General features: G+C 40.6%; 1 long non-coding RNA gene and 1 other non-coding gene across 2 annotated transcripts; both read left to right on the plus strand.

The window, feature by feature from the left end:
* Nucleotides 1-1,155: 1,155 nt before the first annotated feature.
* LOC701364 (uncharacterized) lies at nucleotides 1,156-2,323 on the plus strand. The gene is made up of 4 exons (XR_003732386.2): nucleotides 1,156-1,256; nucleotides 1,548-1,722; nucleotides 1,927-1,978; nucleotides 2,163-2,323. It is a non-coding gene; the product is annotated as an uncharacterized LOC701364 (long non-coding RNA).
* A 327-nt stretch (nucleotides 2,324-2,650) lies between these two features.
* On the plus strand, nucleotides 2,651-2,759 carry MIR124A-1 (microRNA mir-124a-1). The gene has a single exon (NR_032026.1). It is a non-coding gene; the product is annotated as a microRNA mir-124a-1 (primary transcript).
* The last annotated feature ends 8,639 nt before the right edge of the window (nucleotides 2,760-11,398 follow it).

The following is an 11,398-nucleotide window of genomic DNA, read 5'->3' on the forward strand; positions in this document are numbered from 1 at the left end:
CAAAGTACTTGAGAAGAATATGCAATGACATTTTTTCCATGTCCTAATCAGGACCATGGTGAGGTCCCCGTGGTTTACCTAGTGGTGGTCCAGGGCTCTGGTTGGGACGCTGAGTTATGTTGGCAAAGAGTCATTGTTTTGAAAGGCACATTCGTCCGGCATGGCATTCGTGATAAGATTAAGCATAAACCTAAACCTTGGCCTGGGGGGAAGGAAGACTGCGGGGTTGAGAAGAGGAGATGCAGATTAGCTCTGCTTTTGCTGCTTGCGCACGTAATTAAGAGGCGGTCCCTCAGCTGGAGCGTGGGCTCTGTCCGGCCTAAGGTGCTTATTTTCCTGTTACTTGGCCAACCAAGTGTGAGTGAACAGGAGCCCGAGAGCTTAAATGCGGGATCTAGATAAGGTGTCGACGGGTTGTGGGCGCTTGTCTCCATGTTAGGGAGAGGCAACTGAGAACGGTGACTTTGGCTTGTTTTGAGAGAGCTTGGGTTTTGACAGCAGGACGGCGAAGGGAGCGCTTGGAGAGGCTGGAAGCTCGACGTCTTAGGGAGCTGCCTACGGGCACTGGGTTGACGCCAAGGGGTTGTCGGCAAGGGCAGGGCTCTTGCCCTCTGCTGTACCCAGACTCTGCAATTGGGGGCTGCAAGCCTTCTGCGGCTCTTTGGTTTCAAGGACACAGCGAGCTGCTCAGGACTTTGGGAGCCAACATCTGTCTGACTGGTGACGTCAGCAGCCCGTGTAATCCTCTTGTGCTGAAGGCAGATGCCTTATTTGTTTGGCTGGAGCGAGCCATTAATCCCTAATTCTGGATCAGCAAGCGAGGGGGAAAGACCGGACTGCTCCGACCCACCCCCTCCCTACCCCCACCTCCCACCTTAAAGCACCTTATACCACGGAAGCCTCTCAGCCTCTTCTTTCCTCTGCGAACGCGCTGAGCAGCGATTGAAAACGTTTTGGTCCTCTCCAGGTTTGAGCAGGGCTAGCAGGTCTCACTCTGGATTTCTAGGGCTATGGGTGCATGTAATTCTTTCTCTCATCGATCCTTTCGATTTTCTTGCCGTTCTTGCAGTTTGCAGGGTCCTAAACCAAGAGGGGTGGAGACTGGAGAGTGCGGGTCTGGCGTGTGGTCTAAGGGAGGGGGTGAGGCTGGGGAAAGGGGGTGCAGAATGCGGGAACGGCTGGAACTGCACAGAAGGACCATCTGCGGGCGCGTTTTCACGGCTCCAGCTCCCGAAATCGTTTCTCTGGACTCGGAGGTGTCCGCAGCGCGTGCACCCTCTTTGGGACTTCCGCAGACCGGACCTACGCTCACAGCCACCGCACCACTCCCCTCCCCCCGGCCTGCAGGCCCCGCACTCCGTGGGCTCAGGATCCCCTCCGCGTCCCCCTGAAGCCTGGGGACGGAGGTCGCGACCGGCCGACTGGGGTCCTGTCCTCTCGTCACCTTGTGTCCCTCGCGTGCTCCCTCCCGCCTCGTGTCCCTGCTCCCCACCCTCCCCCTCCTCTCTCCCACCTCCCTAACACTGCGCTTTGATTCTGTTTTTCAGGGGCGCATTCTGGGGTCTCTGCGCAAGACCAGCTCTCAGCTCTCTCTCCTTTCCTCGGACTCTGGAGCGGGAGCGGGCCTTTCCCTCGGGCCGACCACGCCGTAGGGGACGCCATGAAAAGAGCCGTCGCGCCCGCTGCCTCCTGCCCGCTGCGCAGAGGGCTCCGCCCGTAGAGGTCAACTTCCCTCACCCTTTCCTCTCTCCTGCTCGCCCTCCCTCCGCTCGGCCCAGGCGCTTCCAGCCGCAGACTCTGGCCACAGGCTGAGGAGTGCGAGTCGGCTGCGCTGCCCTGAGCCGAATCGCCCTTCCGGGCCCAGACCCGAGTTCCGCGCTCCCGGGCAGTGGGAAAGCTTTAGTGAGCAGCCTTTTCTCTCCGCAGCAAACTCGTAGCCAGACCAGATGGGCCGCCCAGCTCTCTCGGGACTAGGCAGGTGCGGTTGAGTTAATTTTTCCGCATTACAAAGAAAGATGACCCAGCCCGCCCTCGGACTCTCTTTTCCCAAAATCTCCCAACCAAACCCGCGGTAACGTTATCAGAGGACACAGAGACCAGGCATATCTGTGTGTTTATCTTACAGGCACACAGGCATGTTTGTTTTCTCTTTTATGTGCTAGATTTCATCCCTGACAGCAGAAAATGATTGGCAACGATTCTGACGGAGAACATGCAATGGCGTGGTCCTTAAAAACCTGCCATTCCTTACAAGCGCCTTAGAAAGGATTCAGGGCGGACCAACTGGGTTAATTGCATTCAGTAAAATAACACTATTACAAAATTAGATCTGTACCAGAGGGGTAATTAACTTGGATCCACGCCGTCATTTGAAAACTAGATTTATAGGCGTATGTATGTTTTTAGGCGTGTGCTGTAAATGGCATGGAGATATATGCATATGCATACGCAGACACACGCACTCGTCTACACTTCCACGGAACAGACTAATTAACAGTGGCTCTGGCAGATGTGTCAGAGATGAGCAGAGACAGGAGCTGGGCTTATGAGTTATGACTCTGGGAGTAGAGACTCAGAGCCGGGGGCGGGGGGGCGGGGGGATGGGCAGGGAGAGAAGAGTGGTAGTCGCAGTGGGTCTGATACTTTCCGGATCAAGATCAGAGGCTCTGCCCTCCGTGTTCACAGCGGACCTTGATTTAATGTCATACAATTAAGGCACGCGGTGAATGCCAAGAGCGGAGCCTACGGCTGCACTTGAAAGACACCAAAGCATCTCAGGGTCAGAAAGGGGAAAAGGCAATTGCAAGGAATTTAGGGGGTGGTAGGATGAACCCATCACTTGCCGCATAAATGTCCCCCTACCCCCACCCCGGACTGATTCTCGAAGCAAACTAGTGTTCGAAAGGGAAAGGCTCTTACTTTTCCATTAGAGCCGCGGAAATCCGCAGGCAAATCTCCGAGGAGAATTTTAGGGAAGCTTCATTGACAGCTGTCAGGAGAGCAGTAGTTCCCGTCCGTGCAAATATTCCAGAGAGTTAAAGCATTTAGAAAGCACTGGTTCTTTTAAGAACGGAGTGTGATTGTCTGCAGTCCTGGGCCAAGCTGGGAAAACAAAACGGAAGAGAGAGGTGTAACATTTAACAGGGTCCTGACCACACTGCGCAAGAAACCGCAAATGAAAGGTCCAAACTTTGGAAAGATCTGAAGAACACCTGCCGCCCGCATTTCCCCTTGACTTCTCCCTTTCTCTTCCCAATCTCGAGGCGTCCATGCTTGGCTTTAAAAGGCCAAGATAACTCTCTTGTTTTGGCATTGTCGTAATGTCCAAATCGGCCAAAGGAGTGGGATAAGGGGAAAGGATCAGGTCAGAAACTTTAGAAGGACTAGGTAAATTAATTTATTTGGAAGCCAGTGAGGTGGACTATGTTGAGGTAGTAGTTCCACACCACGACTTTGGAGCCAAAGAAAAGCCCAGGCCGAAAAAGCAAGCCTTGATGTCTTTGTTCTGCCTTGGCCTGCAGGGGCTGGGAACAAAGGACAGGGGCCAAGAGGATGCACCAAAGTAGCCGCGCCCTCCTTGCCTGGCGCTGTCCGCGGTGCTGACCGTGACCCTTTTCTCTCTCTGTAATCAAACTGGAAAAGCAATAGGACCGTCCGGTCCCTACTCAAAAGAAGAGTAAGATATTAGGTAATTTGAAAAATAACATTTAAAAAGAGAGAAAGGCCACATACAGCAAAACAATATTTTACTGAAATCGTTCCCTCAAGCTGTTGCTACCCTTGCCTGATACTTTTTGGTCTTCACGTAGGAATGCACACATACATTCAGTATACGTATATGGGGAAACAATTTCCACTTTAGGCTGAAACGTAAATCCTTCAGTGAGCAGGATTGCAAGAAGGAAATTGAGGAGAATGAAGGCTTTATTATTATCCTTTTCTTTCTTAAGTCATCTTCCTTAAAACAGAAACATAAGGTTGTCAGCCGCGGATTTTAGTGCTGACTTGGTCACCAAAGGGACGTGCAATGGACTCAAATGTGGGCCTCGAGGCTTAACTAGAAAGGGGTGGGTCGGGGACCCACCAGGTGAAACAGGGCAGGAACCCACGCAGGCTGCCACTTTCGTTCAGGTTTGGTAACTGGGCAGCCTTAGTAGACGGGTACAGATGGCTGAGCTCTGCAGACCGCTCCGGTGCGCAGGAGCCTGCTCGGCTCATCCTTGCCGGCGGGAGGCACTGGAGGGCCAGGAGGCCTGAAACCCGCACTGCGGAAAAACCGACCACAGCCGCATCCTCATAGCTCCCGCGACAGAAAGAGGCAGGGCAGTTTACTAAATCCTATGCAATGAAAATTCGCCTTAGGACTCGAAGGTTGGATGGGTCAGTATTGATATATTTTTTAAAAATCTAAATTTCTTAGCATATTTCATCGTTCTTAGATATTGAAAATATTAATACCAACAATACAAATTTAAATTCCCTAAGTAATGAATCAAAATGGCAAGGGAGAGAGAGAGACGGAAAATCTACTAATTCGTAGCCAGCCTGGCTGGCTATTTCTTAAAAGAAATTTCTATACGTTTGCTTAAGTTTGTCTATAAATTCACAAATATAAAAGCTGTTAAAATTAGTAACAGACAAAATAATTCAGGTTGGACAATAGCGGCAGCAACACCGATTTTGATCCAGGTATAACAATGGGCCATGCATTGACAATGATCTAAAAGATATGTGTTCATTCAGTTTTTTTTTTTTTTTTTTACACGGGACATAAATATATCTTAAAATTCATGAAATAAAGTGGCCAGGTGCAGTATCCTCAGAGAGCTGCCTTCTCACCCCGTGCCTCAGGACGGATTTTATTTGTCCTCAAATTTTAGAACTCTGCAAGTCAGGTCTTTCACATTCATCGATTACTTTGGTTTATATTTAATTTTATCCAATTTGGGAGTGGGTAGGTAAAGCACACTGGAAAATAGGGGCTGCTCGAATTACAAAATTAAAGGGTTGGGAATATTCCTCTTGTGCCAATTAAAAGCAGTCGTTGGAAGCGGAAATGAATTTAAAGCATTACACGTTATCATGGCGGCCTTGCTTTCCTTCCAGTATTCATCCAATTGCGCTGATCTCCTGCATCCACATCTTGCGTAATCCGCAAAGCTGGTCCAGGGCTGCAAAATCGTCCTGCCTGATTCCGTTAGAGTTCATACTACCTCACAGGAGCAAACCTAATCCCCTCAGCCTAATTCTACCTGTTTAGGAAAATCTAAACTCGTCCTTCAGAAGGCTTGATCAGTTTAAAATTACTTTCTAAATAGAAATGAAATACGTGATATGAGAGAGGTTAAAATACTGCTTAAAAAGGGAAACAATGTAGTAATTCGGTTGCCTAGATGAAACCGAATGGCTATTGATCTGTGATGTTTCTAGATTTTTAAAACTATGTACTTTCTATTTCTTTGGAAAATAATCATCCAGTTTGATGCCCATTACAAATTTTCCTGCTATGAAAGAAATTCTATGTGCGGCAGTTTTGCAATAAAACAACCCAGGCTTCGCAATTGGAGAACTTCGGTGCGGCGTGCCGTGGGAGTCCTTTGACAATCTCAACTTTCATCTAGGTCTGAAATTAAAGCTTCTCGGAATAATTTAGGAACAGCTTGACCCGTTGAGACACTCAAGGACAACCCTCCAGGGAAATAGTTTATTTCCTTCCTGGGAACAAGATGCTAGCGCGGTGCACCGGGAGGTATCCGGTGTCAACAATGCCAGAACGCCCTCTGCTGCCTCAAAGAGGTAGGACATCAGTTACAAAAGCCAGATGGCACAGTGGCAATAAGCGGAGGAAACATTAAGCTCTTAGAAACGTTTATCTGTGAAATGTAAAAGCGCTCATCACATTCTACTTTTGAAAGGGCCACCTGATTTTGATTTTGAGCACTCCTTGGATGATATCTTCTATTCTGGAGGATAATGAAAAATCCGTGTTTTGAAATTTTCAGATTATTTCTGTAGTTATATTTCTCCACCCTTTCTCGAATTTTATATGGAAATACGAAGTTGCAAGTCGAAGTGAAAAACCTTTGTGTAAACAGGTGAGTGGAGAAGACGACCTGACTTCTCTAGATAACTAAGATCTAATAAAGAGAGAAATCTTAATTAAAATAAAGATACCGAGCACATGTTGTTGCATTAGTTTAAAAAGATAATAATAAAAAGAAATTAAGTCTCGATGTAAATAATTGTTTTGTTGTTTTGTTTCAGTGATTAATCCAAATTTTGACCAGGCTTTAAGTTTTGAAATAAGAAAGTGAATTATTTTAAAGAAGAAGAAAAATTTGCTTCATTTTAATGTGTACACTATTTTTGCCCTTAAAACCTTTACAATATACTTATACACACACACTCAGCTTGCAAACCCTCCTTTAGAAAATAACCCACTCTGAGTAGAAGTAATCAGATATGGTAGCAGCATGGGCAAAGTCAGAAGAAACGTTATTTGCATTAAAAATGAGTTTTTCAGTATGGAAAATCAATTACCAAATGAAACAGAGATTTTTGTTAAAGGTTCAAACCTTTTTAAATTTTTATGTTATAGGGTTTATATTGATTAAAATAAATGTACGTTTGTAGTTATTCAACATTATGAATTTCAAGATTGCTGCCTATTTTGAAACACACACCTTTGCCATGAAGTCTGTTGTTGCATATATCAATGCTGATGTAATAAAATGCTTCTATTAACTATGTGGTTGTTAAATAAATCTTGTAAAAATAAAGTTCTGTTTATTTTATGGTGTCAGAACAAAATAGCTATTTTTTTTTATTTTATGCTGTCAGAACAAAATAGCTATTTTAAATCACTTATTTTAATCTTAGCTTTTAAATGAAAATGCCTATGAGAATATTAAGCTCTAAGATTGTTGAGGATACTAAGATAAAATTAAAAATTGTATGATTTTATAATTGGCTATAATTAAAAAATCTTGCATTGATTAAATGTTAAATCAGGTTAAATATTTGACCAATGTGTCAAGTTCCATATAAATATGGGTACATTTGTCTTCTGAAAGCTATTTCTCCAAAGAATGCACTTACAAATTTATGGCATAATAAGTGAAAAAATGCTAGAACTTTTATGTTTTTATTTTAAGCATCCTTTTAAAAATTAAAAATATTATTTTTTTCTTTTACTTAATTTAAATTTCTTCCTAAATAAATGCACATTTTATCCAGGAGAAAATAAATAGTGACATAAATTTGCTATACTTCTTATAGTTATTATAATCAGTTTAAAAACAGCTTCTAGGTAAATAAAATATATAATAAAATGTAAATTTAAAATGTAAATAAAATGCAGCAAATTCGTGGGTGGAAGACATGAACATGACTTTTTTCTATTTTAAAAACTATTTGATGTATTCTAAATATATGAAAAAGAAAAAGAAAAGAAAAACAGAAGAGAACCAACTAAAAGAGCTTCCCATATGTCCAATAGATGCTGCCCAAAGTAAAACCATGCTCTAATATTTGTTATTCAAATTTGCATGTAAAGGTTTTTAACCTCCCTTTATTTTATATTTCTACAGGGTAACATATTGTAATGGAAACACTCCTCCTAGTTTATTCTGGCTATGAAAAAACCTATAGAAACATTCATTTCCATAGGAGTAATATTTATCTAAACAGTATATTTAGAAAAAGCACTAATAGAACACAAGCAACTAATTACTGATGCTTTTAAGGAGTAACTGCAACAATAATTGTGCACTGTCTCAGATGAAATCAATATAGAATTTAATATTTGTAGACCACAAAAAAGCCCTAATGGTGAACCTCAGATTAGAAAGAACAGGCTTTAGCACACTGTGTATCTTTGTAGTATTCAGACTCAGCTGTCATTACAATTTCCATCAGCTGCTGTTAAGTAACTAACATACTATAGAAATATGGGTAGGAATTGAAAATAAAATGCTTTAAGAAGGAATAAAATTGGGATGTCAAGAAATCAAAAGTGATTGTCTTTAAGATAGAAAGTTAGTAGTTACAAACTGCAGGGAAAATATTTATATTGATGAGCAAATCTCCAGGAAAGTAAAAAAGTTCAGATGTTGGATACTACTAAGGCAAAATAGAGTGAAATGGGAAGAAACTAAGTCTTTGAGACACATGTAGAAAGAATGAAGAAGACTCTTGACTTCAATTTTGTTTTTAATTTTCCAGTAGAAGATATTTATGCAGAGAAACCTTAAGGAATTTTTCGTTGTCATATGTCACAATTTTGATCTTGTTGAATTAAGAAAGACAGGGAAAAGTTGAAAAACAAATAAGCAAAATATGAATTTACTATTGAACTCTTATGGGTTTGCAACACAGAATTGTGTTTTTCCTTTCCTACTTGTTGGACAAGTACTTTTTAATCATTAAAATAAGGAAAATATTGAAAATATAATTGTATACATGGTATGGTTGTCTCCCCTTAGCTTTGGCTCGCTTTCTGTGGTTTTAGTTACCCGCAGTCAACTGTGGTCTGAAAATATTAAATGGAAAATTCCAGAAATAGACTATTCTAAGTTTTAAATTTCGTGCTGTTTTGAGCAGCATAATAAAATCTCGCACCGCCCTACTTCATCCCACCCAGGATGTGAATCACCCTTTGTCCAGCATCTCCATGCTATATGTAGCTACCCCTTAGTCACTTAGTAGCCATCTTTATGATCACATCTACTGTTGCAGTAATATCACACAGCATCACTTATGTTCAAGCAACACTTGTTTTGCTTAAAATGACTGCAAAGCTCAAAAGTAGTGATGCTGGGAATTCAGATATGCCAAAGAGAAGCCATAGGTACATCCTTTAAGATAAAAGGTGAAAGTTCTCAAATTAATAAGGAAAGAAAAAATATTGCATACTGAGGTTGCTAAGATCTAATGTAAGAATGGATCATCTATTCCTAAATTTGTAAAGAATGAAAGGTAAATTTATGCTAGTTTTGTTGTCTCACTTCAAACTGTAAATGTTACAGCCACAGTACATAAGTGCTACTTAAAATGCAAAAGGCACTAAATTTGCTGTTGGAAGACATGAGCAGAAATGTGTTCCGATTGATGACAATCAGATTCAGTGCTATCCGCAATTTCAGGCATCCACTAGGGGTCATGGAATGCATCCTCTGCAGAGAAGTGGGGACTACTGTCTAAATAATAGAATGAATATAACATAGCATATTCTGGGTGAAATATCTTTCTTCTGATAATTTGTTTGAACAGAAAACAGTGACAAGTGAAAAAGAAACTTGGTTCAGGAGAGTGTTTCTTACTGATTTGAATGTTCTAAGTAGTAGTGACAATGTACTTACATTGGCAGGATTCTTAACTTGAAGTCAGTCACAGTGCTTCTCAGGAATTCCCTATACTCAGTGTTAACTGTGAAGAGTGGGAGTTCCAGGCTAAAATGATAAGGACTATGTACCTCAGGCAAGGTCAATTTAAAGGTTACAAAGTTTGGATTGCTATGAAAACATTAAATACAGAAAGGTGTTCCCTTGCCCAGAGCTATGTAGTGCCAGTTTTCCAAATCAGAGGAACTTCTCTCTTCCCTGGACATTCTTGATCTGACTCTACTCTCTCGATTCCCAGAATTCAGGTATAATAGTTATGTTTTTTCATTGTCCTGATGATGTCAGATAAATAGAGATTGGTTACAAGTACTCCAAGGATGCATTCTTCAATATGTGATTTTTGCAACCTGGTATATTTAAAGAAAGGGGCTTTGATTCTATGACAGGGTTATTTTTGTCTACCTCTTCAACTCAGAAACCACAGATACTTAAAAATGCCCACTAAGCATCAGGAAGTTGTGTTAGTTGGATGAGGGAAGGAGGGGTGTGGTGTGTGTGTATATAAATACATGTATGTGGAAAGGAATATCTATATTATAGTTAACATTTAAAACATGGTTGTGACAAAAAATAAAACCAACTGTAGCTATGGCTTGGACCTATCTCTTTTGCAGTTATCTTCCTATTAGTAGATAATCTACTTGGTGAAATTGCATGGTACAAGAGGATTATTAATAAAGAATCATTTAAAAAATGGCTAGTTCATTCAGAGTATTTTCCATACTCCTGCTGTTGTTATTGCAATAACTTTCCAAAGTAATTTTCTAAATCCATGAATGCTCTTTCAATGAATATAATTTTTCTACATTATCTTCCTACCTCTCTTTCTCTCTGCTTTTATTATCTTAATTGATAATGAAACCCAGTAAGGTAAGTGATTATTTAGACCAATAACATGGAACATACCAATCACTCTTAAATATAGGACCCAAACTTATACCACAGAATTGTGTGTGTGTGTGTGTGTGTGTGTGTGTGTATGGACTTGAATTGATTTTTATTTTAAATTCCACTTCTTTGCATGGTAGACAACTTCTCTTAGATTTCCAAAGATAAAAACATAGATTCATTCATTCATTTATTCACTGTTTGAGTGCTTAGTAGGTGTCAGGCTCTGTTCTTTGTGTTAAATATTCAATGGTGAATGAAATTCATGTGATTTCTATTCTTATGGAGCTTACTCTTTCTCAGTGTTAAATTTTCTACTCTCCTGAACTTACTTTCTATAATTCATGTCTTTTTATATTTAAGTGCTTCCATGTCACTAATAAGAGTTTTCCTCATGAGAAGAACAGATTTGTATTTTGCTATTCTGGGATAAACAAGACCAATATCTTTACATTTTTCTTGCAGATCCACATCCTTATCTCTTTGGAAACAATGAATGCTTTTTGCTATTCTCTTTCAAATTTAAAGTTCAATTGAGTAAAATATTAATATATGCTGATGTAATGTTGACTATAAAGTATTAACTCCTGTCTCGATTGTGGTTTATTAGTCATGCTTGAATTTTGTGTTTATTGATTATAAACATTTACTTTAATTTTCTCATAGATTTTGATTTCAAATGTAATTTTTGCCACATAAATGCCCATTCAAACTCTGTAATTTGGTCCTTATCCTTAATGTACACATTCTAATAAGCTGTAGCTTTGTCCTTGTTATATTTTTAATGTTTGTTTACTTTCTTTTATTTTAATGAGTGATTTTTTCCAATTATCAAGATTCTTTTCAATTTACCATCATATTTTTCTATAGGACCTGAAATTTAACTAACTTAGATCAATGAAATCATCGATTGGTTTTATTGGATTGATTAGTTGTACACAACAAATCTAATTTAGTTCTTAAACTGGTCCTAATAACTAGACTCACTTCTTCATAACCTCATTATTTCAAATGGTTAAAATAAACATTAAATCAACTATCCCAAAATATGCCCACAGATGTAATTTCAAGTTCTTTTTTAATTCATTTCATTAGCTGTGAAGGTTTTA

The sequence above is a fragment of the Macaca mulatta genome, chromosome 8 (genome assembly GCF_049350105.2).
Source record: "Macaca mulatta isolate MMU2019108-1 chromosome 8, T2T-MMU8v2.0, whole genome shotgun sequence".
Taxonomy (NCBI): Eukaryota; Metazoa; Chordata; class Mammalia; order Primates; family Cercopithecidae; genus Macaca; species Macaca mulatta.